At 36.9% G+C, this 23766-nt stretch overlaps 1 protein-coding gene across 4 annotated transcripts in view; it reads left to right on the top strand.

Moving 5' to 3' along the window:
* Positions 1–23766, top strand: part of LOC122329559 (protein phosphatase 1 regulatory subunit 29) — a 90821-nt gene that overhangs the window by 54468 nt on the left and 12587 nt on the right. For 3 of the 4 annotated variants that reach the window (XM_043225878.1, XM_043225869.1, XM_043225857.1), the window contains 2 exons: positions 13916–14076; positions 14424–14507. The gene's annotated coding sequence lies outside the window, so the exon portion shown is untranslated. The remainder of the gene's footprint in view (positions 1–13915; positions 14077–14423; positions 14508–23766) is intronic. The other variant, XM_043225865.1, reaches the window with a different exon arrangement.

Genomic DNA, 23766 nt, shown 5'->3' with positions numbered 1-23766 from the left:
CGCTACATTGCTAATAAAAATAGGCAAACTATTATTGGTGCACCAATGGCAAGATACTAGTTCATATATTTTTTTCTTTATTGTCTGCATTGGCCAGTTATTTTGACAGATGCACATAAGTTTATGATGTTTAACAGTTCTGACTTTGTCATTTAAGTCTTTGAATATCTAATAAACATTCATTGCTGTCTTGAAATTGGCCGCCATGCACCACATTAGCAGCATTCTGTGCGGTTGCTATTGTTCTTATAAACCCTACCGAAAATCTGCATTCATGCATATGAGATCCTACATACAAGTACGCATCTACTAGTTTGCTCATGTAAAAAAAAAATATCTCTTTAACTCAGGCCTTTGTATTTGTGGGGGTTGCAAATCATTTCCACGCACCGCATTTAAACTTTTCAGAGCTGAATCTTGCATGCTTAAATCCACAGTGTGTTCTGCTGCTGGAATGTATCCAATGGAAATAGCCAGATGGAATAAAATCACACACACACACAAACACACACACACGGGCCTCCACACGGCGATCTGAATGTGTAATAAAATGTTTAATTCATGACCACTATAAACACATATCCTTGTACAGCAATCGAAATTCACGGGAGATCGCTAAGAAACGTCTTCGCTCAGTTGGTAGGCCGTTTGTAATTGCATTCTGAGTTTGTGTGTGTGTGTGTGTGTGTGTGTGTGTTTCGTACGCTCCAGACATCCTGTACGCCTCACATCTGCGGGTCTCTCGCCGCTCCTGTGGTTCTTAACCCTGCCAACTAGTTTGGTGAGCTATTGTATCATTTGTTATCCCTGTCTTACCTCGCTCTCGCTGGCACGTTCCCCAGAGCGCTGGCACTATGATGGAGACACTAGACTTGCATTAACTCCAGGGTGATTTAAGCAGCTATGTGTGTTTGTGTGTGCGCGGGCCCAACAAATCTCTACCTCGCACACTTGTCCATCGAGTCCCACCGCCTCCCCATGCAGGGGGCCTCAGTTAGTTTTTTCCTTCAATATAAGAGCCCAAATATCCTTGTAATCCTCCTTCTCCTCTACCCAACCTCCCTGGCTGCAGCCTCCTGTAATTGAAAAATGGCAGACGAGGAGATTAAGCGAGGCTTATCCCTCTGAGGTGTGTGTTTTATCGCGCAGCAGCAAACAGCAATCTCTCCACCGCCCTCGTCCACAGGAAACTTTCGCCTTCCTTTCTGTACTCCTTCCTTCCTGGCTCCTTGCTCTCTCGTTCTCTCTGGCTCTGCAGTGATACGCAGTTTTGTAGTGTAGAGCCTCTGTTAGCACGGATGGATTAGAATTTAAAATGCCTTTTTTGTCTTTCGCACATCCACCGGTAAGATGAAGGAGCCCTTTTTGGACACCAAATCTGAAATGCTCTCTTTTAAACTTACAGTATTTTGATTTGAATCACTCACTCAACCAATTTGTTTCATTCAGGTGGAAAAACAATTATTTAACCAATTCATTTCAGAATTAAACCACTAGTACTGTATTTGTTTGTTTGTTTTTCTTGAAGGTAAATGCTGGTTCAATATCATGTGACTTAGTTTGGAATAATTTTTTGATGGTGTTGGTGTAAGAGAATAATTTGGGTCTAAAATTTAAGTGTATTAAATGGTTTTGTAAAAGCGCTATCACACTCGTAACCATTTTATTGAAAATTCTTAATTATTGTTAATATTAAAGTGGGACTTGGTACAACAATTAGGCCTACAACTAAAAACATTTGATATTGTGGGTGAAACCCCTAGTAATTTCTGTCTTTAATAAGACGTCTGAGCTTGTATTACTAAAATCTAAATTTGGTTTTTGATCTATATAATTTTCTAATAATTTCAGAAGCTCTGAGGGAATAACATTAATTACCATCATATACTTTTTAACAGGTATATAAAAGGAATTTTTTTATGGAAACTCTAAATAGGAAAGCGGATTAAGTGGATTAAAAGTGTTTTTAATTCAAATAATGATGTTTCTTTTATCAAATAAAATGAAATATATTTAAATTATATAAAATTATATAATTTGATAACAAAATTCTCATTTAGAGATAATTCTCTCATTAGCCAAATTTCTTTTGAACTTTATTAATTAGTGGGCTATAAATGGGAGTTTTTGGTCCTTGCATATCTTAATTCCTAAATAAGTAACATAGTCTTTAATTGGAATTCCACAAATTTCAGATAAGTTACTGGGTCTTCCTTTTAAAACAAATATTTCAAATTTCTTTATGTTTATATCTAACCCTGATGCTAAATAGAATTTATCAAGACACTCAAGAGCTACTTTTAATTCTTTTATGTCTTTTAGAAAAATTGCAGTATCATCTGCGAACAGGGAACATTTAATCACATTACTGTCCAACTGGATACCTTGAAATGGATTGATGGATTTAATATGAAAATATAATACTTGCATTATGAATAAAAATAACGGATAATGGATGTCATTGTTTTTGAACATTCTTAAATGAAGGCTACAAGGGGTTGCTGATGTGCTTGTTTTTTGTATATTATTACTTTGTAACAGACCATTTTTGCCTGGCACATGATAAAATGGGGGGAAATGTGGAGAAACCAACTGGCAAACCTGCTAAACAAGCAAAATTTGCCTTGACAGGGAGAACCAGAAAATACCAGCAAACCACCTCAGGCTGTTTTTTTCATGTTATGATTTAGAAAATTCTGCCTGCCTCATATTGTGTGCATTTCTTCAAGCATTTGGATGACCACAGCCTGTAGCTCTTCTCCTCGAGCAGCGTGGGAATCAGATGCCACCCCCAAGTATTTTTTTTATTGCACTTCAGATGATGCACCAGAAGGCAGTGGTTTTGCTACTAAGTGAGAGAGAAACAGAGAGAGAGGAGTGAAGAAATGGCGGGTTTGCTAAAGCACTCGATCACATGAGATGTGCTCTCAAAACTACATTGGCTGGATCTCACAAAGCATATGCGTTCCAACGATCAGGTTGCTATGTTCGTGTGACATGTACAAAGGCATGAAGATGTATCTTAAGGTTCACTCATGCCAGTGGTCCCTAATCCTGTGACTAAATGCTCCCTGCTATTGGTGGCAACGGCTCCAGTGGTTGTCTTCACGGTGGCAGTGGGTGGGTTTGAGGGGCAGTTGTGTGGGAGGTGTTTTCAGGATGGATGTTCACTGTCTGGCATCAATCTCAAGACCGTTTATTAAGCTGCTTGGTAAGAACATGTTGTTCTGAGGGTTTCACATTGGCTGTGCTCAGTCACATTTGCAAGGTACATTGCAAGAGAGGATCTTATTGCTTGTTTGTTAATGTGATGGAGAATATGGGGTTAAACTGCTGAAGTAGGAGGGGCTTTCTTAGCGGACAGTTTGTCTCTGCTTTTAGAGAGAGAGAGAGAGAGATTATGTAGCATGTGGGTGGAATATTCCCTATAGCCTCAGATATATTGATACATACACATAATTGTATTTATTTACTTATTATTTAGTCATAATGAGGACCTTTCGTTACCTTTTTAGTGATTTAAAAAGTCAAATAACCATCACCGAAAACTGTTAGCTTTTTTACATTTTCATTCAATTTATTCATTATGTTTATTAAGCTCTTTTTATTTTTGAGGGTTGGATGGTCTCCATAACATAGGCGAAATATAACTTACACACGCAGACAGCTATTATATTAGTAAAGATCTCTGCCATAGACCTAATGATTAGCATACATATTAAATAATGTTTTCATATTTTTTGCACAATTGCAGATTGTTGGAAACAAAATACTCTTATTTTATTCACGTATTATATGTCTCCTGTTTCATGCCGTGCATGCTTTTCATTTATTTCTTGCCTCGGTAACCAAGTATGCTAACTTTTGATAAACCAAAAGGCTTAAATTGCTCATTGTAGAGAAAATGATATTTATCTGTCCATCCATCCATCTTTTCGTCAGTCTCTAAGGGTTGGCATGTATTGCTGTATTTGTGAGGATTTGCTTTCACAAATACATCCACAGCAGTCAGAAAGCGATTAACTGCTGCAGGTTTGTCAGTGAACACTCTCAGATCAATAATCTGTATAAGGTCTGTCTTATAGGAAAAACTTTGCGTGACTAGTGTGAATAAGATCGAGTGAAGATATGCATGTGCATGTCTGTTTGCTTAATTTGTTTGTTTGATAGTTTATGAGTAACTGCGCCCGCTGTGTCAGACCCCGTAGCAAAGCAATCTCAGAACAATACATTACCTCTAAGGCTTTATGTGTTTGGCGACCTGCTTCAAGACAGAAAGCATGGAGCCGTTTGTCGTGTTTTGAAAAGGTCTCGCTTTATCCCTCACCTCAATCATGACAAAAACTCTATGCACATGACCTGCCCTGCTCTGCTCACAAAGTCATTTAAACTCTCATGTTGGGTATTAAACCGATTCCTGGATACTGTAAACGTAATGTCAGGGTATAGCTGCTCTGCAGGTTTTATTGCAGATATTGTTGATTACGGGGGTGTGCGGCTCGTACCGCAGCTCACGATCGGAGTGGGGTTTTTCTGTCGAGCCGAGCTCACCCTGACATCGCACATGACCCTGCTATCATTTTGCAGTTGTCTGTCTCAGCAAGCGACAAAGCCATGTTGACCTTTTCAGTCAGTGTGGAAATGTCCATAACTGACAAAAGAGTCTCAGGGTATCAATACATAGATGAAAAACTCCTTTTTAGATGGACATTTTGCAGTAAACTGAAGGATAAAAAAGAATGATAAATCCAAAGTTCCGTCATGGAACTCTAGATGTCGCAGCCTATTAACTCAATTTGACATCATCACATGTCACAGCTGATTGGTTCTTTCCTGTATCGGTAGCCTATGTGCTTGCTGCTCAACATTTAAATACTCAGCTAGTGCTTGCTCTGGCAGTTGTAGAGCATTTTAGAAGCCCTCCACTTTCCTCAGCTCCACCTGTATAGATCTGCTACAGGGTTATTCTGTGTATTCTATATTGGGGTTGTCTTGCACATGTTATATGTGCAGCAGCGCATGTTCACAGCAGCACATTGTGGATGTATTCAGTATCATGCCTCGGTACTAGCAGATCCATTCTGTCATGTACATTACCGTGACAATCCCTCCAAGAGTTGTCAAGACAGAACCGTATAGTTCCAAAAACATTCTTATTATTAAAGAATAGTCCACACCACTGATATAACAAAAAAATCAACATTATCATCAGAAGTAATCCTGCTATAACGAGCTGTAGAAAATAAATCAGCAGACCAGCTTGCGCTTTGGATTGAAACTGAAAGCCTGTATGTATAATGCATTCTAATTATCCATAATGTCCGTTGTAATACATTATGTCTTGTCGTACATGATTATAACTTAATTTAAAATGCATATAATAACAACGAATTAATACATGTTACAGGGCCAGTTTTGCTCGGACGCTTACCATATTTTGACATTAAAATAGTATTGTCAGAATAAGACACGCAGGGACAAATTAGCACTGGGGAAACATTATTGTACCGTAGAAATGTTATTTTGCTGATGTTCTTATGTCAGATATGGAGGATTCCATCACATTCTTGGCAGTCTTTATATTTTATTATGCATGTGTTAACAGCGGTGTTTCACATAATGCTTATATTATTAATGTTTTTCACTATTTTATATAAATTGCATAATTTTAACATTATTGAGTTCAAACTTGCTTCGTGAGGCAGGCTGGGGATGATTATAGGTGCATAAAGATTAAATTACAGTCTTTACAGTCTAAAGACTTGAAATATTGCACACAAATAGAATATATTACTTTAATGAACATTTCATATTGTTATTTTTTTATTTTTTATTTTTTTACTGAAATATTAAGAACACTTCTTTTGTGTCCCACACCAAACAAAATAAAAATGTAAATGATTAGTGATGATTAAATGATGACAGAAGCTTCATTAATTCTTAACATGTAAAGTTAAGCCTTGGGTGAAGTGATGGAATGCATTGAAACAAGTTGATTAAGGTAGAATGACATTTTTTGGGGGGGTTTGCAATGTGACTCTACTAACATTTAATCAGATTATCATTCTTATTTGGCTTAGCCTACTTTATTTTGCAGTTCTCAAAAACGTTATATAAATAATTGATTTTATTGCACCAACGCCTGTTTTTACTCTTATTTTTCCTGTTTGAACACGGGTGTTGCTGTGATGGAGACCCACTGTAGATGTTTCCTTCAGAGAGAACAAGAGAGACGTACTGTAAGCTGATTATGTTCTAGCATCTGTTGGCCTCTCACTCCACATCTGTGTGCTTTATTTCTCCTGATAAATGACAGTTCTGCACGCTTTTAGCATTTAGGCACGTTAACATAAAGCACATGTCACCACCAACCAAGGTGAGCGTGTTTTTTTTTGTGTGCACATGCGGTCATCTAATACTAATAGCCGTCATCATGCCAAATCAGGACAACGGAAAATTGCTGTTTGCTTTACAGTAATCATCAAATATGACCTCAGAGGATGAATACGCTTTTTTCCAGGCCAGTCTTTGCAGTCTAGGCATGATTCTCTGTAATTCAGCTCATGACTGTGTGTGCACACAATGCTTGTGCTGAACGGCATCAGCCGTGTTACTCATCACTCATCTGCTCTCTTTTCTTCTTATAGCTCTTCCTACTCTTACATCCTCCCTTCTTTTCCTTTCTATCTTCCTTTTTTACACTGTCCTCCTTTTCTGTCCTCTTCCTGACACATTCTTCTCTGGCCTACTTAAATGAGAGGCCGAAATCCAAACTGTTTGCGCACTGTACACTTTTTGCTGTCTGGACTGCTTTTCAATTAACTGCCTTTGCAAAGACCTTCATATGAAGTTTTGACAGTTTTGTACACAATATCTGAAAAATTATCTAACAACACTTTCAAAAATGTTAGCTCTGTCTTAGCATTGTGGCGGTTTTCTCAAAGGTAAACTTTCTCTATCCTTTATCCACTTTAAGGTGCTGAAATGTGCCTTTAAATGACTAATAATGAACTAATGAGAGCACAACAACATGTTTGTGGGTGTGAGAAGGAGATGTTCAGTTACAATGTTTATACTTGCATGTTTATATCATTTGCAGCATAAATATCTTGTTAGTTTGCTCTCACTTCATGGTTGGATCGTACTTGCCTCTTCATGCCTAGCCACAGACGCTACACATTCAGACAACATGACATCATTAGTGTAAAAGCTTGCTTGGGTCTATCAGTACCATTTCATATTCGCATGCCAATGAGGATTTCACCAACCGTGACACGAATGTTGATGGAAAATGCCCTGTTAATGCTGTCAATCATGAACAAAGTCATGCATACCTCTTGTTAAAAGTTGTGCACTTTCACTTTAAAAACAGAAATGAATATTTTGAACCCAGGAATATATTTAGCCATGAAATGAATGTGATGTTTTCAGAAACTTTATATTGTTTGCAAACGGCAGTTAGTTGCACTTAAGTGTGCTTTTTTGATACGCTTAAGTAGGACTTACGTGCGTCATTATTTGTAATTGCAATACTTTTAGGATTTGAAGTACACTACAAGTGCATAACCGACAGTCTGACATTAAAGACTCTTGCACCATCTGCCTTGGCTTCTACTCATGACTTTAGGAAACATGGCTTTTGCTTTCTCGTAAAGCCATGTGACTGACAGTAAGACAATGAAGGATGGTTATTTGTTGTTTTGGTCACATTTCATAATAAGGAAAGCAATTGGTAGACGTGGGAACTGTAGATGATTGTGGTTAATTAAAAATCCACTTAGGAGAATAAGTATTTACATTTAGCCGATTCGCAAGGAACCATTTGAGTCCTTATGTCTGATGTCTTACTAAAGCTATCCTTTAATAAACTGAATGTAGTTCACTTTAAGTTCTATTACATTGTCATGTTTGGTTTCTCTGTTCTGTCTCCCTTTCTTCGTTCCCCTCTCTCTCTGTTCTCTTTTCTTCATTTTCTCCTCTATGCCTGAAGACAGTCAGTGCCCTAGTTTATTAGCAGGTTTTCTACCATCACCCCTGAATAAAAGAGCCAAAACAATTGACTGCTATGAGAGTGCAGAGCAGAAACACACGGCAAGCTGTTTTCCTGCACTCTGAATCAAGCTCAAGTTCAGCTCACTGGGCTCTGGCCTCAGATATATGCTGCAGACGCATTTAGGCGCACCGCATTTCTCTGTGGTGCGCCTAAAAGGGCGGTCCAACCAAAAGTAAAACTTTCTCTGTTAAAAAGAAGGTTATGAATATTGATGGAAGTTATACTCAAAGTCTTTAAAAATGTGGCTAAATGACCGAGAGTCTAAAACTTTACTGCAGGGGCTCTGCCGATTATGTACAATGTACATAAAAATTTGTATGTTAAATAAAAGTACAATATTAAGTTATATTTTAACTAAAACTAAAATGCAGCTAAAATATCATTACCACATTAAAATATGCTGTATTTAGTACAATTTTTATTCAATTTTTGTAATTTTTGAAACATTATTATTATTATTATGTAGCAAATCATCTATTGCTCTGTTTGTTTACTGGCGCTCCATTTTCTAACAGGTGACAGAGATTTACTGCTAATCAAAGAACCTGCTTTACTGACGAGATGCGCATAATATTGATTGATATATATCGTGTAGCTCTGTCAATGCATTAGTGTTAATACTAAACCTCTATTTAGTTTAGTTAATATGTACGATACTTGCATGGCCTCATTGGTGAGGGTCCAGATGTAGTCTCGGGTGAAAATCTTGATCTTTCTAATGGTTTTGGACTCACATTCTTCCAGGTTTAAAGAGTGATAAACTCCAAATCTGTCCTGATGATTGGGGGTTTCTTTCCAGGTGAAAGGTGAACAGAGCTAAGAGAGAGAGATCTGCTAGTGATAACTATCTATCATAACGAGCTATCATAAACATTCATAAATATAGTAAATATTGTCAAAAATTTACCCAGTGTATCATAAGCCTAACTCAAGAGGAATCAAATCAAACACAGCTGGGATCAATGAACTAATCAGGGAAACAGGAAAGACCAATTATAAGCACATGAGGGAGGGAAACACAGGCCTGTCTTAAACAAAGTATAAAAATCTTCCCCCAGAGATTTGCGCTTCATATCAATGTAAATACATTCATGCATTTTATTTTGTATTTTTGTCCATACTTAAAACAATTATGCAATTTTATACAACACTGGTCTGTGGAGGTCTTGGCCTGATAAAGTTTAACCGGCTTTAAGGGTTTTCTGAATCTGTCAAAAACTGTACTCGTGTTTTGCTGCCATCAATGATGTCACCATCATTCTCTATCCTGTAACAGTGTTCAGGTTTGCCACCATGCTTTGATCCGGCAAAGCTGGCAATACCTTTGACCTTGGCTGTGTCGCTCTGATTGGTGACTGTGGCCTCAGGGTAGTGAGGAGCATTTCCCTGTCTGTCATCTCCAGTCAGACAGAAAATACTGCTTACAGACTTCTCATCTACCACCCACTCACGTCAACTACAAATCTCAACCTCTCTTTCTCTTGTAATCATTCTTTTCCTCTTTCTCACTCACTCTGTCTGTCTGTTTTAATCACCCTGTCTCTTTCTCTCTCATTCTGTTCAGAGGCCAATCTGCCCTCATGGCAGTACTGCTGTACCCAGATGGCCCACAATGCACCTGATCCGAGAAGTTAAGGAGCTCCTCTAATTCCTTAGAGAGCTTTAGACACATTTATGACATGTTTAGTTCATAAATGTAATTTGTTTAATTTATGGTCAAATAAAATGATCTCAAATAAGCATTCTGTGGTCAAGTACACTAGTGTATAAAATCTTGGGGCTGGTAAGGTATTTGTCTCCTTTGATCACAAAGGCCGCATTGTTTCATCAGAAATGTAACTACTTTCTATTTAATTTCATTTTAAAATGCAGTTTATTTCTGTGATGTGATCACTCCAGTGTTTAGTGTCACGTGATCCTTCAGGAATCGTTATAATTTGCTGCTCAAGTAACATTTCGTATTATTAACTATACTTTCAGATATTTTAAACTTTTCAGATATTTTCTAATACTTATTGAAATGTCCATGGTGGTACTGGATCTTTAAATCTAGTGAAAATGGACTACAGTATTAATATAACTGTAATAATCTTGCAGTATTCAACTTGCTGCTATAGACTGATTTGTTTTGTACTTTTTGGTGGATATATATTTTAAGATCATATAAATATAAGATTATAAAATAACTACAACTCAATAGTCTGCATATTTACTTGGCGAGTACTCTGCATCAATAACAACCAGCTGAATGTACATTATCTCTTACATAATGACAGTAAAATTGACCGCCGTCCAGAGTAAGTGATTTCCTGCATAGCTGCACTTGCTTCATATTTCTCTTGTCTCTCATGCCACTCTATGATTTATTTCTTCCCATGATAAAATGTAATACATAATCAAATAATAATTTCAACTCGTGTCCATTTATTTGGAAAGTAATAAGCTTCACGTCACCCTGATCGCCCCGCCGGGGGTTTAGTTCGCAATAATGGCCAGCTGGCTGCATATGATCTTTGAGATATTGAATCTGAATGACCAAAATAACCAAATAAATCAGTCAAAACATCATTGCTCTCTTGGCAAAGGTAAGTGAGCGTTTGGTTTCTGTTATGTCATGCTCTTTTCCATCAGTGAATGTTATGCTTTTTCAGTCATTGTGGCTTTGCTATCAGGCACAAATATTCACTGTATTGAGGAGCGGGCAGCATTAGGATGCTCACTGCACATTTAGTTGGATTGGGATGCGTGGCAGACAGATTAGTGAGGTATTCCCCCACTGTGCTTATGTGCCGTTGGTCCTCCGTGGCAGGTAGCGACGTGTGTGTGTGTGTGTGTGTTTGTGTGTCATGGAGGCGGATAGCATGCTGGGACCCACCCACTAATAGCCGACGATCTATCAAAGTCAAAGCACATCTCAGCTCTCCCTCTGGAACAGTGCCTTTCTGATACACCGCGGAAAAGAGAATTAATAAGAGCCATCATTATCAGAGTATGCCGTGTGTCTCCAGGGGAAGAGAGGAGAGGAAGAATGGTAGAGAGGAAATGGATGAAGACATGGGAAGAAAAGGAAGGGGGTTTTTAAGATGTCGATGCCGAAGCACAGAGAAAGACATGAAGGGGGTGTTAAAAACATTCTCATCCTTTCACACCTAAATTATCTTCCAGAGACATCAAAAATGTGACTATGCTTTAATTCTGCTGCATAGTAGACCTAAATGATCAATAAATTGGTTATTTAATTGGTTATTTAAAGTTTAGTTTATTAAGAAGATAGTTTTGATATCAATTACAGTATACACTGGACATAATATGGGTTACCCTATATATTGTTATATTATAAAATATAATATTATCAAAATTAAATGTTTATTTATATATATATATATATATATATATATATATATATATATATATATATATATATATATATATATATATATAAATTATAAACCTTTTATGTTTTGTAAATATATTCTGTATGTATGTGTATATTATACATATATTATGTATATTATATGTATATTATGTACACATATATTATGTAAATAAAAACTTTTATTTTGGATTAATTGCTCTTAATCATTCGACAGCACTAATTATATTACGTGTTGTGTTATTACTGGAATTCTGATTTCTAAAGGATCATGCGACACTGAAGTAATGGGGTAATGGCTGCTGATAATCAGCAATAAATAAATTTTTTTCAATATTTCAAAACAGTACGCAATTATTGTCATTCCTAATAATATCTTACAGTATTACTGTATTATTTATTTATTTACTTTAAAATAAATGCAGCTTTGGTGAGCATAAAATTGTCTTTCAAAAATCTTACGAGCCCAAACTTTTAAAGAGTGGAGTGTATAATATTACTGAAATCACAGATCACGTATGTATTTGGCCGCACTGCAGTATATTGACTACAGGCTACCGAACTGACTCGAATCATGACAAATGGCTGTACTTCCTCATAGTTTTCCCAATATTTCAGCAGTGTAGGGGGAACCTGTCAGCATCCCAGCGTGTGAGTGTATTAGTGAGTGTGCGTGTTATCTCATATTTGTGTGCTTCAGTAGACAAGAGCGGTGACTCACCCCTTCATTCCTCATTAGCATTCTTGGTCAGTAATCACTTAGTGAAGCAAAGGATGACGGGAGGGGGTTCTATCCTCTTTCTTCTATCATTTAAACTGCCTCTCTCACTCTTTCTCTCTCTCTCTTTCTCTCTCGCCCACAATTCAATTTGTATTGCCGAAGCTGAAACAGATTAGCTGCAGACAATAGATTGAAGAGAGTGAAGAACAGTAAATAATGAAAAAGGCAAGAAAGAACAATAATAATCGTAAAGAATGATAATGGAATCCCTCCCTCTCGCAACTTCTCAGCTTCTTTCCGTTTAATTCTCTCCAACATTATATGACTTTTAAAAGATATTGCTGTTTTAACCCGTCTGTCAAAATGGCCCTTCCTGCGGGGACTCAGTCCACTTTGAGCAGGTGTAACGGCGCACCAGGAGAGAGCTGTTATTAAAATAATAGATTTTCACAGCACTTTTCAGTGAATTTAATCAGCTATGAGCCTTTGGGCTCTTTTAGGAACCAATCTGACCCAAATGGCTAAAGCCACACAGAAATCCTTATCATCAGTGCCTTTTAGTACTTCTCACTCTGTAAATGTTCTCCTTGGTTCAAATAACATCTCATAATCATATCTGATCTCTGACCTCTGATATCACATTTATAAACATTTATATGCAAAATGTTGTTATTGTTTATTAAATATTATGTTCTTTAAAAGAAAACCATTTTAAGCTGTGAAATTACAAAAATAATTAATAATAATAATAATAATAATACAGCTAAAAATGACGTAATACAATGCCTAAAACTAATATTGTAATTAAATATAAAAATTAAGGTAACACTTTGTTTTATGTTTACACCTATTAGTTGCATGCATATTACTTGAATATTAGCCATTTGTTGATCTTATTCTACATCCCTAATCCTACACAATATCTAACTCAACAACTACCTTACTTACTATTAATAAGCAGCAAATTAAGAATTCATTGGGGGGGAAGTAGAAGTTAATAGTGTTTGCTAAAGTGTTACAAAAATAAAAGCCAAATTTAAATATTAAAAAATGTTGTAATAGAGTATAAATAATGCTATTGTTATTGCATTTTATTAAATGTTATGATTGCTATGCAATACATTAAATAATGTTGCAGGATAAATGAATGGTGTTACATCTGAGACTTCTGAGGATGTTAAAAATAAGTCTTTGAGAAAGAACAAGGCCTCTGTGATTTGCGTTATAAAGGTTAATTCATGGTTCTGTTTTCAATGCAAGCGCTCATTTACGTTAACATTTTTTTCTTTTTTTTTTATACATACGTTCTTCTAATTACAGGTTATTCACTTACAAGACAAGCCTCTCTTAAAGACAATGTGATGTATATAATTATGCAGTGCCGTATATGTGTATCCATTTAAAAGCATTAGCTACCATGATGCACTGGTGCATCGCAGAACAGTAACATGCACAATTTGATCATATGAATCATATAAAGAGTCTCTAATGTGAATTTTATAATTGTTTGGATGGTATTTTATTGATAAGATGGAAGTTTCTGTCTTGTGTGCTCATCATTAGACTATATACTTTTTGTCTATCTTGCATTATTACACAAAGGCAATGGGAGATTGCCTAAACTGATCACAAGCTCACATTCTCAATATGGGATGATTTAATTTCTCCTATTCTTCTATCTGACTATAAATATGAAATGCCTTCTCAATAAATTTGGAGTCTAGTTTGAACTGCACTCATTTGTGTTGTTGTCATTCTTGGCTCCCAGGGTCCCTGATTCCTCTGCTGAACAGCCTAAGCTTGCAACACGTCTTCGACTGTAAATCTATTCGAACAAAAGGGGGACATCTCCTATGAACTAGGAACAGAGGCGTCCCGAGATTGAGTGGGAAAGACGCATCGAGGATCAGGGAAGGACCTGCAAAAGGGGTAAGTTATGCTTATTTTCTCCTGTAGGTACCTTGTTTTGAGAATATACTGTAAAACGTATTTTATTTTATCATCACTGGTTGCTAGTGGAATTATTTCCATTGTTATTGCACTATGGCTGGCAACAGTAATTTTTAACATAAGAAGTGATTTAATATACAGTCCTGATCACACTGTATTTCTGATCACGGTGGCGTATTTTACCTTCGCGAAAAGAAATATTTCCAAACTGAAGGCACAATCTGGGGAGCTAAAATTGTAATTAAAAGATTGAGTCATCTCTGCCAGTGCCAACACAATCTGTCCTGTTCTTTGACAGTGACATATAGTTTCCTTTCCTGCTGCAGAGCCTCAGACAGCAAGGCAGCTGCATGTCCTAACCCTGTCATACCCCTCCACGGCTAACAAGACGAGCCAATACGACCACGCAGGTACACACAGCTAAAGATATGAGCACACACACACACACACCCTCAGAAGCACACCAGCCGATTTAAGAGAAAACTCCACGTACACTCTTAGGGAACAGACATATGCGCATCGGCAGCTGCTTCAGTTCAAGCTGTGCTGAACGCTAGACCTGAGAGTCTTCCTGTTCGTTTCACTGTGGCAACTTCACACACGGGTTTTCTCCTAACTACAGAAGTTAAAGGCATAGTTCAGCTGACAATTACAAATCTGTCATCTGTGACTTGTTTCAAACCCTTTTGACGTAGAAATTTAAGCTTTTAAGCATCCATTGGTGTCACACCAATCCAAACTTCTAACAGCTAATAAATAGCGTGTGGACTAAGACTGTGAAGGCTACAGCCAGCTGCTGTCTATATCAGCAAGAGGAAATAGTCTACATTTTTCATTTTAAAAAAGGGGGACTAAAACTAAGACTGCGAATGTACAAACTAAACAAACCATTTCGAATTTAATTCATCTCGATCACTTTTTTCATTCCAGACAGCCCGTGCTGTTATGAAAATGTATGTGTACTGAAATGCTCATTGGCATTTTTATCGCTTTTCTTCTTGTGCACTGGTTTATTAACACTGAACAACCAATTATAAATATCTTTCTCACTTATTGTGCGGCACCCATTCAAAAAGTGGCCAACAGGGTCCAACTAGCGCAGATGGTGTAGAACACACGCAAAAATGGCAATATGCTCAAAAACAGCCATTTTCATTGCATGGAAAAGCGCAGCTTGATATCCTGCTAAATTTCTCCTATTGTCAGTTTTGGAAGTATACCTTGCATGAACTATACCCATAACAGATTAAAGTGTTAGTTCTCCCCCAAAAAAAGAAAATTCTCACCCTTATGTCGTTCTAAATCTGTTAGACCTACGATCATCTTAGGAAGACCAATTAAGATATTTTGATGAAATCCAAAAGCTCTCTGACGCTCTGCTTTTAAATGCACTTAATGGCATGTCTAAACTTGTGGATAGCTGTAAAGCAAATTTTCTGTGTGGTATTTAATTTGCTGATGGTTCTCCCATTGTTGAAGAATCAATGTCTGTCTCTGCTCATTGCCATTTAAACAAGCGGAGAGCTGCATTTCTAATATTAAGAATACCTTATCATAGCGACTGCCAGGGGAATAATCTCTGTCTTTCTCTCTCTTATTTGTTTAGCATTATGCTCATCTTCTCATTTATGAGTATTCAGTCGGAGCTTTGAGATATCACTGCAGTGTTGCCATAACATTGACAAAGGAAAAGCTGGAACATAAAATTAGTCAGTGAGAAGATGAGTTTGCCAGCATGAGCAGTCTCTCCATGTGCTGCTTGTTTCTACACAGAAAAGGCTGCATTATACAGCCAAAATAATCTGTTATTTTAGTTATTAACAGCTAGAGTTAGCTGGAATGAGAAAGGTTTGAAGCAGTAGAAAGATAAGTATTGACAAGGAAAACCTAGAGACGGTAAGAGAGTAAGTGAATTAACTTTTTAACATTTTACATGAACTTGAGCTTCATTATCAGTAACGACACTGATGCCATACAATGTGGATGTGAGGTGATAGCAATGGCCTTTTCTCATAAATGTTGTATACCAAATAATGATACTTAAGGAAAAGCATGGTAATTCATTCAAGCGCAAGATGAAATCAGCCTCAAGAAAAAAACAACTACGTATGACTTAAGTAAAAGTACTAAATAATTGATATTGCATTTACTGGTGTAAGTAATGACATAGGCGATATTGCCACGGCAACCTAGTTGAGTGACTGGGCATTGTAGTCTGTTCCAATTCAGTGAGGGAATGTAAAAAGTGCATGTAATAAAAAGAGTACAATAGTAGATGTGAACTTTGATATTTGGGAAAATTTAATCGAATGAAGTTGGCTGCATATCTGCTCTCTGGATGTCAGGTTAAATGAGTAAACGCTGTCACTGCATTCCTGGCTGGCCTGAGCCAGATGCTTCACAGAAAACACAGCTTCCTCTTACAAATGATAAATTACACAACTATTTTGTAATCGTAACGGTTGTTAGTAAATTTATTAACCTCATCAATAAACCCAAGAGGAAGGCATGATAAAACTGGTGGGTGGGATCATAAATCCACTGCATCACGGGTATTGTATTTTGACGTACAGCAATGCTGCTAAGCAAGGCTATAACCATATCTATAATCATTGGATGTCACATTATTTAAGTGAATAAAAGGACAAATAGTAGTTTTAATTTTTAAGTAGTTTTAATTATTATTTGTTTTTATTACTGCAAAATAATACATTTGAACTATTTGCAAATATTGTTATTTTAAAATACACACGCATTTACTCCTAACTGTATACCTGATATGTTGAAATCAGAAATTTCCGGTCTTGTTCAATTAAGAATTATACTATAAAGTAATAATCAAAATGATTTAGCCTAATTTTATTTGAAAACAGCAACATTGGAATCCAATGGGATATATGAATCAGTTATTTAACTCTAACTTTAACTTAACTCTGTCGTAAAACAGTTATATATTATACAAAAATTGAAATGAAGCGATTGCAATAAAGTGTATGCATTCAATAATTCTCTAACAGTAAAGCCTGCCTTCTTTGATTTGATTGGTTGTCTCAGTCATTTTTAATTGGCAAGTGCTGTTAGACTGCTGAGTCAGAAAATTTTATATTAGATCTTTTGCCACTTTTATTGATACATACAATAAAAAAATTATAGGGTCAACTATAAGCAAATGATTTGTGTTTAACCTGAACCGCAGCACCCATATTAGCACCTGACCCCAAAGCCACGACTAAACAGTGGAATTGGTACTGAATGTGTGCTGTTATTCAGTAGCTGTAGATGCTGGAAAAGCGTTTGTGAACTTTATAATGTAACAGAGATGCTGTCAGTCTCACCTGTGGGATGAATTATGTAAGCCAAGCTACTTCAGTATGAGTACAGTGTTTCTAGATTATATCGGTTCATGAAAAGAGTTAAATACTGCCCTGCAGACAGAAAATGCCAAGTTTAAGAGCTGAAAGTCATGAGTTAGTTAGTGTGAAGTGTGAGTCGCTGTGTGTTAGACAGTGAAGTGCACATGGCATATGTGTCATGAAGTGTAGGTGAAGGGCGGGAATGTATGCTAAATACTCTCTGGTGTGGTTAAATGCAGGATTTGGGACATTCCTCGTCTCTCTGTGGACACCTGAGACGCTGGGAACTGGGTCACACAGCTCTGTCCTTTGGCGAGGCATGATGGGACATGTAGACCTCATTTCCTTCCCTTATCTGCTCGCTTGTTTCTTTCCCGTGGGGCAGTGAGTGCTGCCCCGGTCTGATCCCTGGCGTCTGGATTCCCCTGCTAGGCCAAACCTCTCCACAGAAGGGGCTGTCTCAGCAGAATGGGCGGCTGTCCCGTGAACAGCCCCTCGCTGCAGGAGATAGCCTCAGCTGCATTTTGTGTGCATGCATATGTAAGGCATCACTCTGCTTGGTTAGCGATAGATGTTGACTGTGGCTGCAGATCATCACGTGCGGAGTCTGTTACTTCATTTCAGCCAGGGGCTTTAGGTCTAATTTAGCTATTCATTTATTTATTTGTTTGGTTGGTTGTTTGATTAATTACAAAATCAAATCAAATCAGATCCAATTAAAACATAATAATTTTAATTTTAGTAAAACCTCCACCAATCAGAGGATTGTTTGGAACAAATGAATAATAACAAGCTTAGCAGTGACATTACATAGTTTCTTTGCACTCTCAAATCAAATTTCTAATAATGCAATGCAATAATGTAATAAAGAATAATAATAATGATAATAATAAATATAGAAATAAGTATAGAAATAAATACACAAAATACTATATTAAATATTTAATAAAAATATCTTTTATCATACTTATTAGTAGTTGTATATTGCCTATTATTTCTTCATAAACAATGCATTGTACATTTTCTTTCACATATTTAATTATGTTTTCCTCTTTTTTTATTTTACTTATTTATTTTCTTTACATCAGTTTAGTAAGATTGGAACTTTATATAGATTTTTCTTTCTTTATGGGGAAAAAAATAATCCTATAGCACTAAGACCACTGCGCACTCATTTATAAAAGACACAAATACTATATTCAAAATCCACTCTTCTGAGATGTATCAGGCCTTTGAAGAAAGGCATTAAACCCCAAATTTACATGGATGTGGCATACATGTTCATACCAAGGCATTGTATGTTGTGATTAAAGTGTACATTTTATCAGTTCTGGGAATTAAGCCCATGAATTTGATGTGGCAAACACCATGCAGCACTATTTGAGCTACAGGGACATTAAATGCTAGATTTAGTAGAAAGAGAGTTTCCCTTCCTTTTTGAGCAGAGTTCAAATTAAAGAATCAGGCACAGAATGCCCTCAACCGCAGCTTAAACAGTAAAACCTTTCACGATTAGATGAACACTTGCTCAGGGCGGACAAACCACTGCGTGTGGGCCAGGATTTCAAAAAGAAACTACTCATTCTTTCACAATCACACATACACACACGCACCAAAGCCTAGAGGCCAAACATAAACATGGTGCATGCAGTGGACCGTACAAAATCACAATGTACAGGGATCAATCTGCTCTAATTAGAGAAGGGAGCGCAGACCTCCCTGCTGGGGAGAACAGCACTGTGCCTCGCCATCCTACTGCGGGGGGCCCTGTGTGTATATAATGCAGTGTGAGAGTATTTCCAGGAGTAGAGGTACCAAATCCAAAGAAAAGGGTTGTGTGTGATTGTCAGAGTGTTGGCTGTTAGCGCTTTGAGTGCTGAACAGAACGCACTCCCCATGGGAAGGATGAAGTTGACTTACACAGTCTGCACCTCACTAACAGATCACAGGCTGAGCAGCTTTTCTCACTTTTGGACTCACTTTTTTCTCAGTCTGTCCTTTACTTTGTCTCTGGGGAAAGTATGAGCATTAACTGAGAGGCTCGTGGTCACAGGGTGGCGGTCAGCCTACTGAACTTGTCTTTCTTAGACTAGCATGGGTAAACTGTGCCACTTTTACTTAAAAGGCGTAATTCAGCCATAGATTATGAAATAATTTACACGTGCAAGTCATTTCATACTGGTATGACTTAAGGCTTTTGCACACTTAGTATACATTTTTTGTATGAATTTTTCGGTTTTGTCATTCAAAACAAATGCTCACACACTCTTTAAAAGAGGAAATACTGCAAAAAAGTATTTTGGACTTTTGTGCAATAACTTTTACTTTCTTCTTTGGAACATAAAAAATAGATATTTTATAGAATGTTGGTATCTAAACAGTTTTGGTTCCCATTGACTGCTATTGTACAGACAAAAACAGAGTAAAAATCAATTGGAACTCAATATTTTATGACAGAATTTAAATATTTGGAGGGACATTACTAAGTTGTGCTAAAGGCATGAAGATGAGAGGTAAAATATATATGTTTTACACATAAATTAGTTTCAAGATGTCATGTCTAATTTAAATTGATAGCCACATATGCCAAAGAGTCATAGGAAAATTAATTGTCAAAAACAAAGAAGTCATTACCATTACAGCCAAATCATCTGGCACACTACCTCAAAAAAAGCTTCATTTTGTTGAAATATTGTATTTATTAGCTAATTTAAATCATGTCATTCACAGTGCTTTGTGACCTTTTGATTTGTTGTAAATAATTATAACCAAATTTAAAATGTATAGTGTAACGATTAATAAGTGCTTTAATGTATTACAAGGCATAATTAATGCATTAAAACCACTATAATAATACATTTTACATAAAGTCTTTAAGTGTTACCATATTTTTTGATAAATAATGGTTTCATACACTTAGATCTAGATACGTTTTTAAAGAAAAAATACAGCGTACACACTGACACATCTTACCCCACTCACAAACACACTAGCACAGCCTTATCCCACACAAGCTCATGTTTTTCGTACATACTGTCACTCTCACATACAGGTGCCAATAACATAATGACTACTAATCATCCCTACTGACTAAACACAGTCTGTGCATGTGTATTTAGACAGACATCTCTAAAACCCAGCTATAAGTACAGTGATGTTGTGTGAGGCAGCAGCAGCAGCAGCAGGTGTATGATACACAAACATATGCTCCCTGTGGGTTTGTTAGAGGCTTGGCATGGCTCCTGCTGCAGATGTTAAGCAGTATTGGCTGAGCTCAGGCTCACCGCAGGCAAACAAACCTGACGAATCAAGCCACCTCACACAGTCTCAGATCACCTTACATGCCTCACACTGATTGATTCAGACTGTCTCACATCATGTTACTCTGCCTCACGTTGCTTCATGCCGTCTAAGTCTACTTCTCTATAGCCCTTATACTTCAAACTGCTTCTCATCACCTCACATTGCTTCAGAACAACTTGCGTCAAGCCACACTGCTTGACATTGCTTTAAACTCACTCTTATTAGTTTCCCAATATGCACAATAATAATAGAGGGTTACAATTTATTTTAAGGTGCATTCATAATTTATTGTTATATAGTACATGTAACGTAATAAGGACACCTTAAAAATAAAGTGTTACCTAATAGAGTTCTAGAACTCTTTGGTCTACATCTGTTTGTCCCAGTATACGTGACACATTTTAATTAAATATTTCCCATATATATCCCATAATGTAATTCACATTTCACAGTGTTAATTCACATTTGGGGTCTGAATTTTTTTTAAATGTTTCCGATGCTCATCAAGGCCACATTTATTATTTATTTATTCAAATCACAGTAAAATTAGTAGTATTGATTTATATATATATATATATATATATATATATGGATGAAATGTATTCAGCAGACATTACTTGCCTTCAGTGTCACATGGTCCTTCAGAAATCATTATAATGCTACTGGTTTGCTGCTCAAGTAACATTTATTACTATCAATACCGAAAACAGTTGTGCTGTGTAATTTAAATGCACTTTTTTCACAACAATAAATTTTAATTGTTATTCTTTGATGAATAAAAACTTCTAATAGAACAGTATTTTTTTGAAAATAATTCTCAATTTACTTAAAAAAACCTTACTGACATTATATAATTTTTATATATTTTGAAATATATTTTGACATTTAAAGGTTTAAATTAAGTATTTCTTTTAATTAGTTTAGTTTTTTCGTTTAATTAGTAATCACCTCTGTATTTCAGAGCAACTGCACAACAGCAAGGCCAACTGCAGTCTAATTAACATTTATAAATATAAATTCTACAAAAAGCTGAACTTCAACTGCATTATGTAGGTTAGTTTTTCAGTAAATAACAGCCAGGTAAGATTTCAATCTTACTAAAGCATTCACATGACATTTTATCACATGACAAATTATTATTTTAGTCTGACATAAACTGAACTCTTAAAGTGCATATGAAAATACATATGGCTCACATTGCATTAGACTGTTTCAAAGTTGCTCCACCTGCTCCGTATCACCTCACATTGCTTCAGCGTCGCCTCACGCTGCTTTCAGATCGACTCGTATCACTTCTCACCACCTTGCGTTGCCTCGAACTGGCTCACATCACCTCACACAACCTGACTTTTCCTCCAAAATAGTGGTACAGGAAAGCATGGCCAGCCCGCTCTTTTGCATCAGTGTCAACACTGTCCCAGATACCTGTCAGTGGAAACAATGAGACCACGTTGATGTGCTGTCCGAATAGCAGCTGGTCTCGGTGCTGTTCTAGTCAGCAGCGATGAGGACGAGGCTCCAGCAGAGGTACGGTGTCGTAACCCTTCTCCAACCATCAGAAGTCACCTAGAGATCCTCTCCCACCAACGCTACAGACCTCATGAAACATAAACCACTGCCAAATCTTTAAATATGCTGTTGTTTTCTTAACTTCTCTCCTCCTCCTCACATTTCCCACTCTATATATCTCATATACTTTAAAACAAAAGTAAAATATATGCACTTGAGTCTTGGGAAAAGTTAAAACGCATCTGAAACGTATAGCGCGACAACCAGATTGCCTGCATACACATTTGCGATGCATGTTTATATAGATGTTCTCCGGGGATTTCAAATTTAGCTTTCACCACCACACAAAGCAGAAACATGGAAAGGTGTGTGTTGTTGTGCGCCTACACAGTACATATATTATCAAAGGCTCTGTGTGTTGGTATGTCTCGCAATATCACATGAAATCATGGCACATATGGTCCCACACGCACCGATCTGAAATGAGACTTCTTACACTTCCATGTAGCAAACCACCCACTCAGGCCCTGCTAGGATTTACTCAAAGTATAGGCTGGCAGATGGAAAGATTAAGGGGGAAATAAAGAAACTTAATATACTTAAACACTGCCAATATAAAATGTACTTACCTGTACTTAAATTCAGGCCCTCTCTATGTAGACAGATGTCATTTAGATTTAGAGGAATATCATCGTAACTAATTAGGTAATAGTCTTGGAGAGACACCAATTAGTAATTGGCACTCCTAACGAGAGCACTTTCCAAGTTTAGACCAGGTGCCAATCTGTCTGTTGCTCTGACGACTGTACGAAATTAATGAAAGCAGGAGAGCAAACGCTTTGTGTGCAATCAATCAATATCTCATGGTGTAAAGGTATTGAGTCGCAAAATAAACAAGCGATTTCTATCCCACTGAGGTTGTTATAATTCTTCATTTATTTTAGCTGGTCTCGCTCGAACACATGCAGACTGCTCTCTCATTGGGATGCACCTCCTTGCGTTGGTCCCAGTCCTAATTAAAGCTTCCTTAGGGCCTCACTATGTGGAGCACCAAACCAGATCACATCTCTGGTGGGCTGAGGAAGAAAGCGAGAGTGAAAAGAGAGGAACAAGTGAGATATGTGGAGATAGGTGGAGATATAGGCATGATCAGACTGCAAATGCTGCCTGCTAGCTTTAGCCCTTCACTGCTTCACTGAAATTGTCATTGTTCTTGTTTCATTAATATTTCGCAATGTGGGTTTCGTTAGTGATCTAAAAAACAATAGCAGATGATCTCTAATTACTCTCAGGGCAATTACTCTCGATTAGCAAACATTTTTTATTCAATATTAGCAAAATAAGCTTTTGTACAATTAATTGAGTGACAGGGAGAAATTATTAAACACAGTGGGTGTGAGACAAAAAGACTGAAAGAAAATACAATGAGTGGAAGTGATGGGAGAAAAAAAAGGAATTTTATCTGTGTCAAAGAAGGGTTTAACAACCTCGGCCTTCATACTGG

Source organism: Puntigrus tetrazona, chromosome 3, assembly GCF_018831695.1.
Source record: "Puntigrus tetrazona isolate hp1 chromosome 3, ASM1883169v1, whole genome shotgun sequence".
Classification (NCBI taxonomy): Eukaryota; Metazoa; Chordata; class Actinopteri; order Cypriniformes; family Cyprinidae; genus Puntigrus; species Puntigrus tetrazona.
Note: the sequence above shows the minus strand (reverse complement) of the source record. Positions and strands in the feature narration are given on the sequence as shown.